Source organism: Schistocerca americana, chromosome 4, assembly GCF_021461395.2.
Source record: "Schistocerca americana isolate TAMUIC-IGC-003095 chromosome 4, iqSchAmer2.1, whole genome shotgun sequence".
Classification (NCBI taxonomy): Eukaryota; Metazoa; Arthropoda; class Insecta; order Orthoptera; family Acrididae; genus Schistocerca; species Schistocerca americana.
In genome coordinates, this window is record NC_060122.1 from 341,690,225 (window position 1) to 341,703,974 (window position 13,750).

At 42.6% G+C, this 13,750-nt stretch overlaps 1 protein-coding gene across 1 annotated transcript in view; it reads right to left on the reverse strand.

The window, feature by feature from the left end:
- The window catches only part of LOC124613219 (trypsin-like), an 81,762-nt gene that overhangs the window by 48,638 nt on the left and 19,374 nt on the right, over positions 1 to 13,750 (reverse strand). The window contains exon 3 of the mRNA XM_047141892.1: positions 11,673 to 11,761. The gene's annotated coding sequence lies outside the window, so the exon portion shown is untranslated. The remainder of the gene's footprint in view (positions 1 to 11,672; positions 11,762 to 13,750) is intronic.

Genomic DNA, 13,750 nt, shown 5'->3' on the forward strand with positions numbered 1-13,750 from the left:
AGACAGAGCATACAAAGGTTACTCGAAATTACAAGATAAGCAGCATCTTACGTAATGAAGTAAAGAAAACAACATACTCCCGCAAAGTTGATGATGCAGCGTACTGCGTATAAGCATTTTGAGAAAGTTAATAATAAATCCTCAAGTAAAAAAATTATAAATAAAATATGATTTTTGATATTTTCTCAATTAATTGCTTAAGTTACAGAAGGAAAATAGAATGCAGAATATTTTTTGTCCTCCATTAGATGTAAATTGAGAAAAGAAGCCTAGGCTATTAAGCACTTCTCAAGCATACGAAGGCCCCACGAAAGGCAGCCTACAAGCAGCATGGAAATGGAAGTGGGAAGAAGACCAACCGTAGTGACTCCTCACCTTTACCTTTTCGAGAAGGACACCAACGACAGTGACTTCCCATCACCTACCTCAAGTATTTTAGTGAAAGTGGTTCATAAGGACACGCACCATAATCCCTACAGTTGTGAAATGAATGAGTACCAGAAAACTATAAGAGAGCAAAATGTTTTTGTGTGTTTATCTTTCAGGTGAATACTGATAACTGTGAATCACAAAACTGATATTGTAATAATCGAAAATTTTATTTCATGTTCCTATATTATTTTCAGCACATGTGTTGTAAAAATCCACTATGTTATGTTTTATACGGTTTTTTTTCAGTGCAGAATTAACGGAAATTTATCTCAAATCAGTTTCATTTAAGAGACGTCTGCTATACTAGTATCATTAATTTGTAACACATAATTTTGTTGAATTGTATATTTTCCCCAAAAATAATAGTACATGTGTATGTAATAGAATGCTATAGTTACAGAACTCGATTACATTCATCTAATAATACAGTTGTAAGAAGTTTCAAAATCCTATTTTCCATAACAATGGTCAGAAGGAATCTTAAAGTGCAGCTCCTCTGTTGTCCATAACAGTGGTTACAAGGAATCTTTAAGGGGAATCTCAGAAGTCATGTGCTACTGTCTGTACCGCTCTAAAAATCCTAACCAGTCAATTTGAAATACAGTCTAAATGTTTTTCAGTAGCTAAAGTAAACTTTAATCTATTTATATAAAAATTAAACAAATGGTAAATTGTTAAACGAAAGAGCTGTGAATCAATACGTGTCCGAAAAAGGAGCCAATAACATACTGCTACCTCTGGCCAGGGCGGTTTATAGCAGATGTTATGCTTGGTGTTACGCTGCGTCCCTACATACATACAGCCAGAGAGGCAGTGGAAGGACCCATATCGCACTGAGATATCAAACTGTCTGCGTCATTCAAATGCCAGCGTGCGTTGTGCCTTGGATGAAGCCAGAGATGGATAGACTTGAACGCGTTTTCGGTGAAAGTAGGAATTGAACTCACGAGGACGGTACACTGTCTTGTATCGCCAGATATCACGCAACGTTGACAAAAACGTGTGGCAAGTAGTGAGATTAGTTTCCACTTTTAAGGCCAGCAATTAACTTTTGGTAATTAGGGGTCAGAGCAATAGACCCTTTTTCTGGGATCTTCCCGAGGGAATCGCCTCTGAATTGTTATTAGCGCTTTTTCCGACAGGGACAATAGTTATAATACTAAGAGCTATATTTTGTGCATATGATTCACATGAGTCAATACCAAGTAACATTTTCTTTCAGTGAGCACAAAGAGTAATGTGGACTTGATGACTGGAAATCATGGTCATTGTGTTCTCCATCGGTTTCTTTCTGACCGCAAAAACAGGTTTCTGGCTGTTGTAGGCGGCGACGTAAATGAAAAGCATGCAGAGACAAGTTAAGAGTTTCTTCATGATCGAAGTAACGAATGTTTGACTCTCATCCACCGCCCCACAACCTCAAAACACCAGTTCCTCGTTAATTTAGCTCCCTGCACTACCTTTCGGAATCCTACACATGGAAAACCTGACTTTCCTGAAAGGTATATTAAACTCAACTCTTCTGGCTAACCTGGACCAGCTGACAGCAGCACAGAATGGTCGTGTAACGCTGGAACATCTACTCCATCACTTAAGAAAATGTTAGAAACTACGATGCATCGATTCATATCGGTAATCACTAGTAAATCAGCCGTCTGTGTAATTACGAGGGTAATAAGTACCGTGTACTGCCATCTCAGATATAGCGTTGCTCAAATCGCGTCTTGACCTCCCGTCCACATGCCAGCCAACAGTTGTCATGCCTGTACCAATTTTAAGAAGTCACTCAACCACAGTGAAATGTAATAAATTGTGAATGAAGAAAAGATGGGGAGAAAGGAATGAGAAGCGCAGAAATTCACTGCTAAAGCATCGTAGGAGTCAGATAGTGTATCTAGTACAAAATAAAACGAGAAGAATGACGTACCAAAGTATTGTTCAAGCAACAAAGAAACAAGCATACACGTGGAAGTGCCGCTTTTACCATCAGACCACCTAAACAGGAATCCGGATTACAAGATTACAGTAAGGATGGATGGAATGTAGCGGCTCAAACACCGACAGCTGGAAAGGCAGCCCTGCAACCAAAACCTTGCAGTAGGTACCAGCCAATACCCTGCGAGCTCCGAAGCATCAGTAGACGTGGCTTACACAACCGCGCTTCTGCGTGAGGAGATGTCATGTAGACGGCCGTTGCTTGAGCGACCGACCTGCCTATTACACCACACCAGGCCATTGACATTTCGACATGGCGGTACATGGGGCCTTCCGCAGCTGTTAGCACGTGGACAAGGGTTTTAAACCAGCAGGACCAGTCTGTCAGAAAGTTGTTCTACCTGCCCATCTAGTGACGCAGAGCCTGTGCCAGTAGTCGCCGTATCTATGACGCCGCCTCTCTAGGGCTTCAAAAATAAATCAGACCGCTGCCTGAGTGTCCAACCCGGCCACAGGGACGCCACCCTGCTGATGAACCACTACCCTGCAGCTATCAGCCACAAGCTACCAGCAGCTATGCTAGCAGTGCCACCACTACCGTCCACGGGAATCACCTGTCGGCACACCTGTAAGAGTGTGCTGCGGTCCGAGGATCACCTCCTGTCACCAGCAGTCTGTCTGATTCAGATGGGCTGAGCCATGTCTGCTCATGTTCATCAATAGAGTGATCAACTGGTTGGCTGCCTTTTTTGCCCACTCTATCATCAGCCTCCAGCAGATGACCACTTATCCACTATACCATACAGTAGAAATTTTTACACAACCGACAAAAGCAGCTGACTGGGGCCCCAAGCAGAGAGAGGCGCCAGCAGCGCCACAGCTGTAAGATACCTCTACAGGCAGTATCGAAGATACTAGCGACCACTAGGAGCAGGAAACAGACAGGGTTTCCAGGGGCGTCCAGTTGCAAGATTTTCGTTTAGCATCTATCACAATTAGAAGCGAAAACCGACATGGGTGAAAGAGTACGAGGCGAAAGATGGCTGGGGGCGGAGGCGCCAAATGATAAGTCGATTGTGTGGAAAAATACTCTAGATCCGGCCCTGTATTTAGATTAGTTCATTACGTAAGTTTACACGTCATGGAATTTAAGTTATTTTGTCTGCTCACGCGAAATAGTTAATGACTTCTTCCAATTTTCAAAATTCAACACGGACTGTTGCTTCCTCAGTTTTTTCTCTGAAGTCACGGTCGCAGGCGAAATTTCACCATCGGAAACTGACTATGTATCTCTCTTTCTCTCTCTCTCTCTCTCTCTCTCTCTGTCTCTCTCTCTCTCTCTCTCTCTCACTCTCTTGGTCCACTTCCGCGCACAGTCTGCAGAACATTGTCGGTGACTCCGAACTGTACTGGTCGTTGGCGTGTAGCGCCTTCGCACCTGTAAACTCTTGAAGACCAGCGATGTCAGAGCCACCGAAAGCGTGCGGATGTCGATCGTTGGTGAGGGTATCTTAAGGTGGCGTTACAAGTATCATTGAAACAACAGCGTGGTAATAATTATACTTTCCCTAATTGTGACAGTGTAGAGAGAAAATTATTACTATATAAGCACCTAAGTTCATAGGAATGATATTCAGGCTGTGCGCCGCAGGATATGTGTTGTTAGCAGCGTTAATGTAATCACTTGCGGCTAGGCGATGGTACTTCTGCGGCGACGTTGGAGAAACGTGGATTCTATGGACGAAGGACACGCAGCGTGAATGTCACACGTTACTGTAATCTACTTCGTAAAAATGTGAACCCTGCACTTCGGAACAACGGTGCTTTCAACTTAACTACTTTGAAGCATGACAGAGCTCCACCTGACGTTGCTCGTGAGGTCACTCGGTAGCTCCACAACACATTTGGAGAAAACCGAATCACTGGCCAATCGTTCCAAACTGCACGGCCATCGAGTTCACTGGATTTGAAACCGTATCCTGTCTGACCGTGAGACTACCTGAAGGACAGAATTTATCAACAGGAAACTAACGCACGCGGGTGTTTGAAGATGACTGTAACTAGGTAGATAGCCAGCATCACACGTGAGATGTTCCGGCCAGGAGTGGAGTAAATGCAGATGATCGTCACATTTCTAACCTTAAACGAAACATGGTACGCAATTTACAAATGTTTCCCCCTCATGAGTAAATTAATATGTTTTTTTTGAATGGTTTATTTGTTATTTCTCTTCTGCATGTCCTTGCAAATGTTGCCACCAAGTTTCATTATCCAGCCATCAAAAGTTTATTTTGGACCCTCTCTAATTCCGAAGGTTTAATTATAACCATCCTGTATGCACCTTTGTAATCTTAGAAATATAGTGAAGACTCGGTACGGCACAATTCAATTTTTACAGTAAAACTAATTATTGTTTCCAAGTCACTCAAATAATATTGAAAAATACTTCTTGAGGATTACACTTTTAATTGAAATTAATGAGGCAATCAAGAAATAAACTGCTTCCAGACAGTAATATGAATGTAGAAACAGGCCGATCTAATTACACAGAGCTTCTGAGTCACAGAATTTTCGAAATTTTTACTGCATTCATGCGTATGGAGTTATATTACAAAATATTAAATTAATTCCACTGTTTGTAGAAAATTGTTCTAGTTATTTTTGCATCAAAGGAATGCCATTACACTTCAGCTCCCTAGTCATTAAATCCACATAAGTATTTTATATGACATATTTCACTTTGGCGAAAATATTGAACAAAATTTCCTTTATTTTTAATTAAATAACACAGACAATTTTTCATTTTTTTTTTTTTTTTTGTCATCAGTCTACTGACTGGTTTGATGTGGCCCGCCACGAATTCCTTTCCTGTGCTAACCTCTTCATCTCAGAGTAGCACTTGCAACCTACGTCCTCAATTATTTGCTTGACGTATTCCAATCCCTGTCTTCCTCTACAGTTTTTGCCCTCTATAGCTCCCTCTAGTACCATGGAAGTCATTCCCTCATGTCTTAGCAGATGTCCTATCATCCTGTCCCTTCTCCTTATCAGTGATTTCCACATATTCCTTTCCTCTCCGATTCTGCGTAGAACTTCCTCATTCCTTACCTTAGCAGTCCACCTAATTTTCAACATTCGTCTACAGCACCACATCTCAAATGCTTCGATTCTCTTCTGTTCCGGTTTTCCCACAGTCCATGTTTCACTACCATACAATGCTGTATTCCAGACGTACATCCTCAGAAATTTCTTCCTCAAATTAAGGCCGGTATTTGATATTAGTAGACTTCTCTTGGCCAGAAATGCCTTTTTTGCCATAGCGAGTCTGCTTTTGATGTCCTCCTTGCTCCTTCCGTCATTGGTTATTTTACTGCCTAGGTAGCAGAATTCCTTAACTTCATTGACTTCGTGACCATCAATCCTGATGTTAAGTTTCTCGCTGTTCTCATTTCTACTACTGCTCATTACCTTCGTCTTTCTCCGATTTACTCTCAAACCATACTGTGTACTCATTAGACTGTTCATTCCGTTCAGCAGATCATTTCATTCTTCTTCACTTTCATTCAGGATAGCAATGTCATCAGCGAATCGTATCATTGATATCCTTTCACCTTGTATTTTTATTCCACTCCTGAACCTTTCTTTTATTTCCATCATTGCTTCCTCGATGTACAGATTGAAGAGTAGGGGCGAAAGGCTACAGCCTTGTCTTACACCCTTCTTAATACGAGCATTTCGTTCTTGATCGTCCACTCTTATTATTCCCTCTTGGTTGTTGTACATATTGTATATGACCCGTCTCTCCCTATAGCTTACCCCTACTTTTTTCGCCGGCCGAAGTGGCCGTGCGGTTAAAGGCGCTGCAGTCTGGAACCGCAAGACCACTACGGTCGCAGGTTCGAATCCTGCCTCGGGCATGGATGTGTGTGATGTCCTTAGGTTAGTTAGGTTTAACTAGTTCTAAGTTCTAGGGGACTAATGACCTCAGAAGTTGAGTCCCATAGTGCTCAGAGCCATTTCAACCATTTTCAACCTACTTTTTTCAGAATCTCGAACAGCTTGCACCATTTTATATTTTCGAACGCTTTTTCCAGGTCGACAAATCCTATGAAAGTGTCTTCATTTTTCTTTAGCCTTGCTTCCATTATTAGCCGTAACGTCAGAATTGCCTCTCTCGTCCCTTTACTTTTCCTAAAGCCAAACTGATCGTCACCTAGCGCATTCTCAATTTTCTTTTCCATTCTTCTGTATACTATTCTTGTAAGCAGCTTCGATGCATGAGCTGTTAAGCTGATTGTGCGGTAATTCTCGCACTTGTCAGCTCTTCCCGTCTTCGGAATTGTGTGGATGATACTTTTCCGAAAGTCAGATGGTATGTCGCCAGACTCATATATTCTACACACCAACGTGAATAGTCGTTTTGTTGCCACTTCCCCCAATGATTTTAGAAATTCTGATGGAATGTTATCTATCCCTTCTGCCTTATTTGCCCGTAAGTCCTCCAAAGCTCTTTTAAATTCCGATTCTAATACGGGATCCCCTATCTCTTCTAAATCGACTCCTGTTTCTTCTTCTATCACATCAGACAAATCTTCACCCTCATAGAAGCTTTCAATGTGTTCTTTCCACCTATCTGCTCTCTCCTCTGCATTTAACAGTGGAATTCCCATTGCACTCTTAATATTACCACCGTTGCTTTTAATGTCACCAAAGGTTGTTTTGACTTTCCTGTATGCTAAGTCTGTCCTTCCGACAATCATATCTTTTTCGATGTCTTCACATTTTTCCTGCAGCCATTTCGTCTTAGCTTCCCTGCACTTCCTATTTATTTCATTCCTCAGCGACTTGTATTTCTGTATTCCTGATTTTCCCGGAACATGTTCGTACTTCCTCCTTTTATCAATCAAATGAAGTATTTCTTCTGTTACCCATGGTTTCTTCGCAGCTACCTTCTTTGTACCTATGTTTTCCTTCCCAACTTCTGTGATGGCCCTTTTTAGAGATGTCCAATCCTCTTCAACTGTACTGCCTACTGCGCTATTCCTTATTGCTGTATCTATAGCGTTAGAGAACTTCAAACGTATCTCGTCATTCCTTAGTACTTCCGTATCCCACTTCTTTGCGTATTGATTCTTCCTGACTAATGTCTTGAACTTTAGCCTACTCTTCATCACTACTATATTATGATCTGAGTCTATATCTGATCCTGGGCACGGCTTACAATCCAGTATCTGATTTCGGAATCTCTGTCTGACCATGATGTAATCTAATTGAAATCTTCCCGTATCTCCCGGCCTTTTCCAAGTATACCTCCTCCTCTTGTGATTCTTGAACAGGGTATTCGCTATTACTAGCTGAAACTTGTTACAGAACTCAATTAGTCTTTCTCCTCTTTCATTCCTTGTACCAAGCCCATATTCTCCTGTAACCTTTTCTTCTACTCCTTCCCCTACAACTGCATTCCAGTCGCCCATGACTATTAGATTTTCGACCCCCTTTACATACTGCATTACCCTTTCGATATCCTCATACACTTTCTCTATCTGTTCATCTTCAGCTTGCGACGTCGGCATGTATACCTGTACTATCGTTGTCGGTGTTGGTCTGCTGTCGATTCTGATTAGAACAAATCGGTCATTGAACTGTTCACAGTAACACTCCCTCTGCCCTACCTTCCTATTCATAACGAATCCTACACCTGTTATACCTTTACCCGATACTCATCTGACCAGAAATCCTTGTCTTCCTTCCACTTCACTTCACTGACCCCTACTATATCTAGATTGAGCCTTTGCATTTCCCTTTTCAGATTTTCTAGTTTCCTACCACGTTCAAGCTTCTGACATTCCACGCCCCGACTTTTTCTCACGGTAACCTCCCCCTTGGCAGTCCCCTCCAGGAGATCCGAATGGGGGACAATTCCGGAATCTTTTGTCAATGGAGAGATCATCATGACACTTCTTCAATTATAGGCCACATGTCCTGTGGATACACGTTACGTGTCTTTAATGCAGTGGTTTCCATTGCCTTCTGCATCCTCATGTCGTTGATCATTGCTGATTCTTCCGCCTTTAGGGGCAATTTCCCACCCCTAGGACAAGAGAGTGCCCTGAACCTCTATCCGCTCCTCCGCCCTCTTTGACAAGGCTGTTCGCAGAATGAGGCTGACTTCTTATGCCGGATGTCTTCGGCCGCCAATGCTGATTATTTATCAAAATTTAGGCAGTGGCGGGGATCGAACCCGGGACCGAAGACTTTTTGATTATGAATCAAAGACGCTACCCCTAGACCGCGGACAAATAAGGATAAAAATCTTTATTTTTGCTCATACTCAGCACTCTCGTTTACCAATAGGCAGCATGAAACTACATTGTAAAGTTCCGGGGACTTTTGATACTTGTGGAATAATATCGTAACGAGCATTAAGAAAGGAACGAGACAGTGGCTGTAAAATGGAAAACGCTGAAGTGATAGTAATGCCTTGGCCTAATGAAGCAGGTGCTGATCTATACGAGAGCTGAGGCTCCAAACTCACCGCTGTAGGGCATGGTCACACACCCGCTTGGCGACAGAGCGAGCACGTGCACATGCCGACTGTCCACCGCACACACTACTGTGACGCCGAAAACAGAGTAATTGAGGCTTTAAAGTAAGGGCGGAGGGCACAGTGCCTTTCCTTACAGCGAAAAGAGTGGGAGCAAGGCAGTTTATGCAAGAACAGCGGTACTGTTAGGAGAGGTCTGTATTTTCGTAGGACTACCGATGCTCAGTCCGCCCTTGGGGCAATCACTGCCGCACTAACTCCCCTGTCTTCACTAATGATAACAGCCACCTGCTAGAAAATGTCATGTGCCGTTCCAGATCATGCGTTTTCGGTTAACGGCGTAAGTCCTTCCTTGAATTGTTTGTGCGAAGCTTCGACCCTTGCAACGGACATCCCGTACTCTTTGTATACTTGCACGATTGTTTGATGAATATTCCCTCTGCACACACATACCGCAGTAAGGAAACGTACTACAAACCTTTTCTCTTCTTTCGAAATCTCAATCTGTTCCCAGAGTGAGATTTTCACTCTGCAGCGGAGTGTGCGCTGATATGAAACTTCCTGGCAGATCAAAACTGTGTACCCGACCGAGACTCGAACTCGGGACCTTTGCCTTTCGCGGGCAAGTGCTCTACCATCTGAGCTACCGAAGCACGACTCACGCTCGGTACTCACAGCTTTACATCTGCCAGTATCTCGTCTCCTACCTTCCAATCTTTACAGAAGCTCTCCTGCGAACCTTGCAGGAGTGCTAGTTCTGCAAGGTTCGCAGGAGAGCTTCTGTAAAGTTTGGAAGGTAGGAGACGAGATACTGGCAGATGTAAAGCTGTGAGTACCGAGCGTGAGTCGTGCTTCGGTAGCTCAGATGGTAGAGCACTTGCCCGCGAAAGGCTAAGGTCCCGAGTTCGAGTCTCGGTCGGGTACACAGTTTTGATCTGCCAGGAAGTTTCTCAATCTGTCGTTTTCAACATTACTGTGTGCAGTGGATGGTCGATGCGGGCACGTGCTCGTTCAGTCGAGGACGAGCGCCCGTTTCCCTCTGTCACTCTTACAGGGACCACAACTTCTTCAGCAGGCAATAGCATCACGATCCGTTCAGTGGTGTTTATGTTACAGCCTCCGGTTCGTTTCGCGCTGAATGCGCGTTATACACATGAGGGGAGTCAAACGGAAACGAGCTAAATGGAAAATGTGATATCATGTATAGATACCACCCCACGGACGTCACAGTTGTCAGCGGAATCTCAAGTTCCCGTCTAATGCCGACAGCAGTCGTATGGGATACGATGGAGCCAATGCTGTCCGCCCGCTGAGCAACGCCTGCAGTGGCTCTGGACTGTGAGCGCCCTCTCCTGTCCCGGCAGAGGACTGCTGGCGACAGCCTCTCAGCCCACACGCAGGGGGAGCCACTTCGCTTCAGGTCGCTGTTATGTAGACCATCATTTGTGCTTACTAAAGCGAGGCATATCCGAGTTGAAATTTTGATAGCTGGACTCTGTTTGGTGCTGCGTTTTCTGTAATGAGTCTTCATTCACTTGGAAAAGTACAAGATATGGTTCAAATGGCTCTAAGCACTATGGGACTTAACATCTGAGGTCATCAGTCCCCTAGAACTTAGAACTACGTAAACCTAACTAAGCTAAGGACAGCACACACGTTCATGCCTGAGGCAGGATTCGAACCTGCGACCGTAGCAGCCGCGCGGTTCCGGACTGAGCGCCTAGAACCGCTAGACCACCGCGGCCGGCACTGCGGCAGTTGCCCACCACTCTGCAGCCCACTTCTTCTTACCATTGTGCTCAAAGCTGTACACAACAGAAAAAAGTAAATTAACTGGTTATTCCTCAAAAGTAATCGCCATAACTGCTAAAACATTTATCCATCTGTCATACAAGACGGTCAGTGCCTTGATTGAAAATTATTTCCATCTTTTACGGAATCATGATTATAGCCATACGTGCACCAATTTGCTCGATGCAAAATGATGACGCACAGATGTCTTTCTTCAGGGTTCCAGCAATATGGAAATGGTAGGTAGAGACATTGGGACTTTATGGAGGAAGTGTAAGGACTAACCAGCGAAACTTCGCTAGCATAGTCTAAACAGACTTGGCAATATGTGAGTTTGACAATGTGTTGCGAATGTGTTCCGAGTATTCTGTACAAGTAACACTGAAAATCTTCCACACAGTCACAATTGCTATCCAAGCAATTTACATACTTTTGGAGACCTGAGGAAAGACATGCATGACCATCAATTTGCATCATACGAAAAAGGCACTCCTAGGTACAATCATGGATCCATAGGCAAACGTAAACATTTATCCGTGAAGACATTGACTCCCTTGTCAGACAATAAGATAAATATGTTAACAGCTGTAGTTACTACTTTGAAATAATAAACAATTTACTTATTTTATTTTGATTGGTCTCATTTTCATTTGACTGCACATTAGGGAATTGTAGTCAAAATGAGGGTACAAGATGATACGTAGATTTACTTTTCCCAACAGCTGGTAGTTGTTTGTAGTTGGATGGAGGCAGTCAACTCCAACTTGGGACCATCGTGTCAAAGGGCCCATTGTACATTGAAGCACACCTCAATTGCTAATTTTAACAGAGAACGGAAATACATTACCATTCAAATCAAGAGTTACTCCGCTGTTGTATTTTACTCCCACCTGTATGAAATACTGTTAAAATAAGATAAATCTGTAACTTATTTAGAAGGAAAATGATTTCTGAAATGTGTAAACCTTACCCACTTACACAGTTACCAGCTGTGATCACCCAGTTTTCGTTGAGGATGGTTCCAGCGCAATGAAAATAGTCGTAATAGTAGTAGTAGACCTGAAAACAAATTTTAAAAGAAGTTCGTTGTTAGAGTTTCGAGAATATTATGAGTCGTCACACTTTATGTTACCTAGTTTATTCAAAAGAAATTCTTTCATTCATTCGGCTTTTCTGTTTTCTTAGGTCACAGCGGGGTGAGAAAATCATTTCATTAGGTATTTATAACACTGCTACTAAGGCTACAATCTTCAGAAAAATCCTTTGTGATCATATAAGTGGAGCTTAGCTGGGACTGAAAGATTTTGCCTAGATCTACATGGTTTGAAACAGTGTTAACATGTTTTAGAAGAAACTACTAAAGGGTGAGTTAGTTTCTAACGATAAGGAAATTGAAACTTTCTGGCAGATTAAAACTATGTGCCAGACCAAGACTCGAATATCAGGACCTTTGCCTTTCGCAGGCAAGTGCTCTACCATCTGAGATCCCCAAGCATGGACCACGACCCACCCTCACAGTTATACTTCTGCCAGTACCTCGTCCTCGACCTTCCAAACTTCACAGAAGCTCTTCTGTGGCAAAGCAATGTCTCCGCTATACCCTTTCTTCCAGGAGTGCTAGTTCTGCAAGTTTCGCACGAGAGCTTCTGTGAAGTTTCGGAGGTAGGAGACGAGGCACTGGCAGAAGTAAAGCTGTGAGGATGGGTTTGAGTCGTACTTGGGTTGGTCAGGTGGTAGAGCAGTTGCCCGCGGAAGGGAAAGGTCCCTGGTTGGAGTCTCGGTGCGGCAAACAGTTTTAATGTGCCAGGAAGTTTCATATCAGCGTACCATCCGGTGCACAGTAAAATTTCGTTCTGGAATAAGGAAATCATCGAATGTCATTCAATAAGGTACTCCAATTATACTTGTGCAATACAAATTCATCCTAGTTGTTATATAACCACCTGAAAATAACATTAAGTAGTACTGAAGAAATTACCAGCACAGACTCTGATCCGACCACACTGTAGTCTACCTGGCTGTTACGGCAGCTGACAATTTCATTCAGCCTGAGCGAAAGTGAAGCACTAAGAAATATATCTAATATTTAAGCGAGAAAGGAGATATCAAGAAATCGAAACGTGTGTAGTGAATGGAGAAAGCTCTTCATTTAAATGTGTTTCAACAAAGCCGAGTATGTTAGCTGACTAGGGAGGATAAGATGACGTGTTTCAGCGCAATATACAGTACTGCAAGGCTCTCGAGGATAATATTGTGTATCTGTGGCATTACATCGTAAAGTTTAGAGAGGGATTGAAATGATCGTAGAGTATTATTGCCCTGGAAGCCACGACTATGGTCACAACTGAAGTGCAAAGCCAAAGTAGCATCTTGAAGTCAGGGGGCAGCTTTTCATTATCTTTGATCCCGTGCTTATTTGTGCAGCATAATTCTGGTTGGTAGGGAAATGTTGAGTTACATTCATTTTCTTTCACTTGACGTTTTTCTGTTCCATGAATTACTGTTGTTGTTATAGGAGCCTGGACACTTGATTGACTCTATCTGTACTTGTCTATACTGTGCATTTTCGTATGCTTACTGAAATCTACACCTACTTCGATATCCTTACTGAAGTCATCAGCTGCTTTTACGTCACACACTTCCCTTCATTACTAAATTAACTATTGTTTGATTTCATTCTCATTAGGCCTTCTTTTAGCTAAGTTGTGCCATAAAGCCATGTTTTCCTCAATTCGACTAGTATGTTACACTTAATTACTGTATCTTACCACCAAATCAGTTTTCGTCTGTAATACCATATTTTAAAAGCTTATTTTCTCTTGCCAATTGTACTGATTTTTGTCCACAGTAGCTTCCATACATTTTTTTTCAAATACTTTCAGGAATTTCTTCAAATTCTTTTCCAAATTAAATTTCTCTTTTTCAGAGATTCTTTTCTTACTTTTGTCAGTATGCATATCATCTTGACTTCTGCTGTCGTCAGTTATACTGCTGTTCAAATAACTAAACTCATCTAGTACTTATAATGTTTAATTCCCTAATCGATTT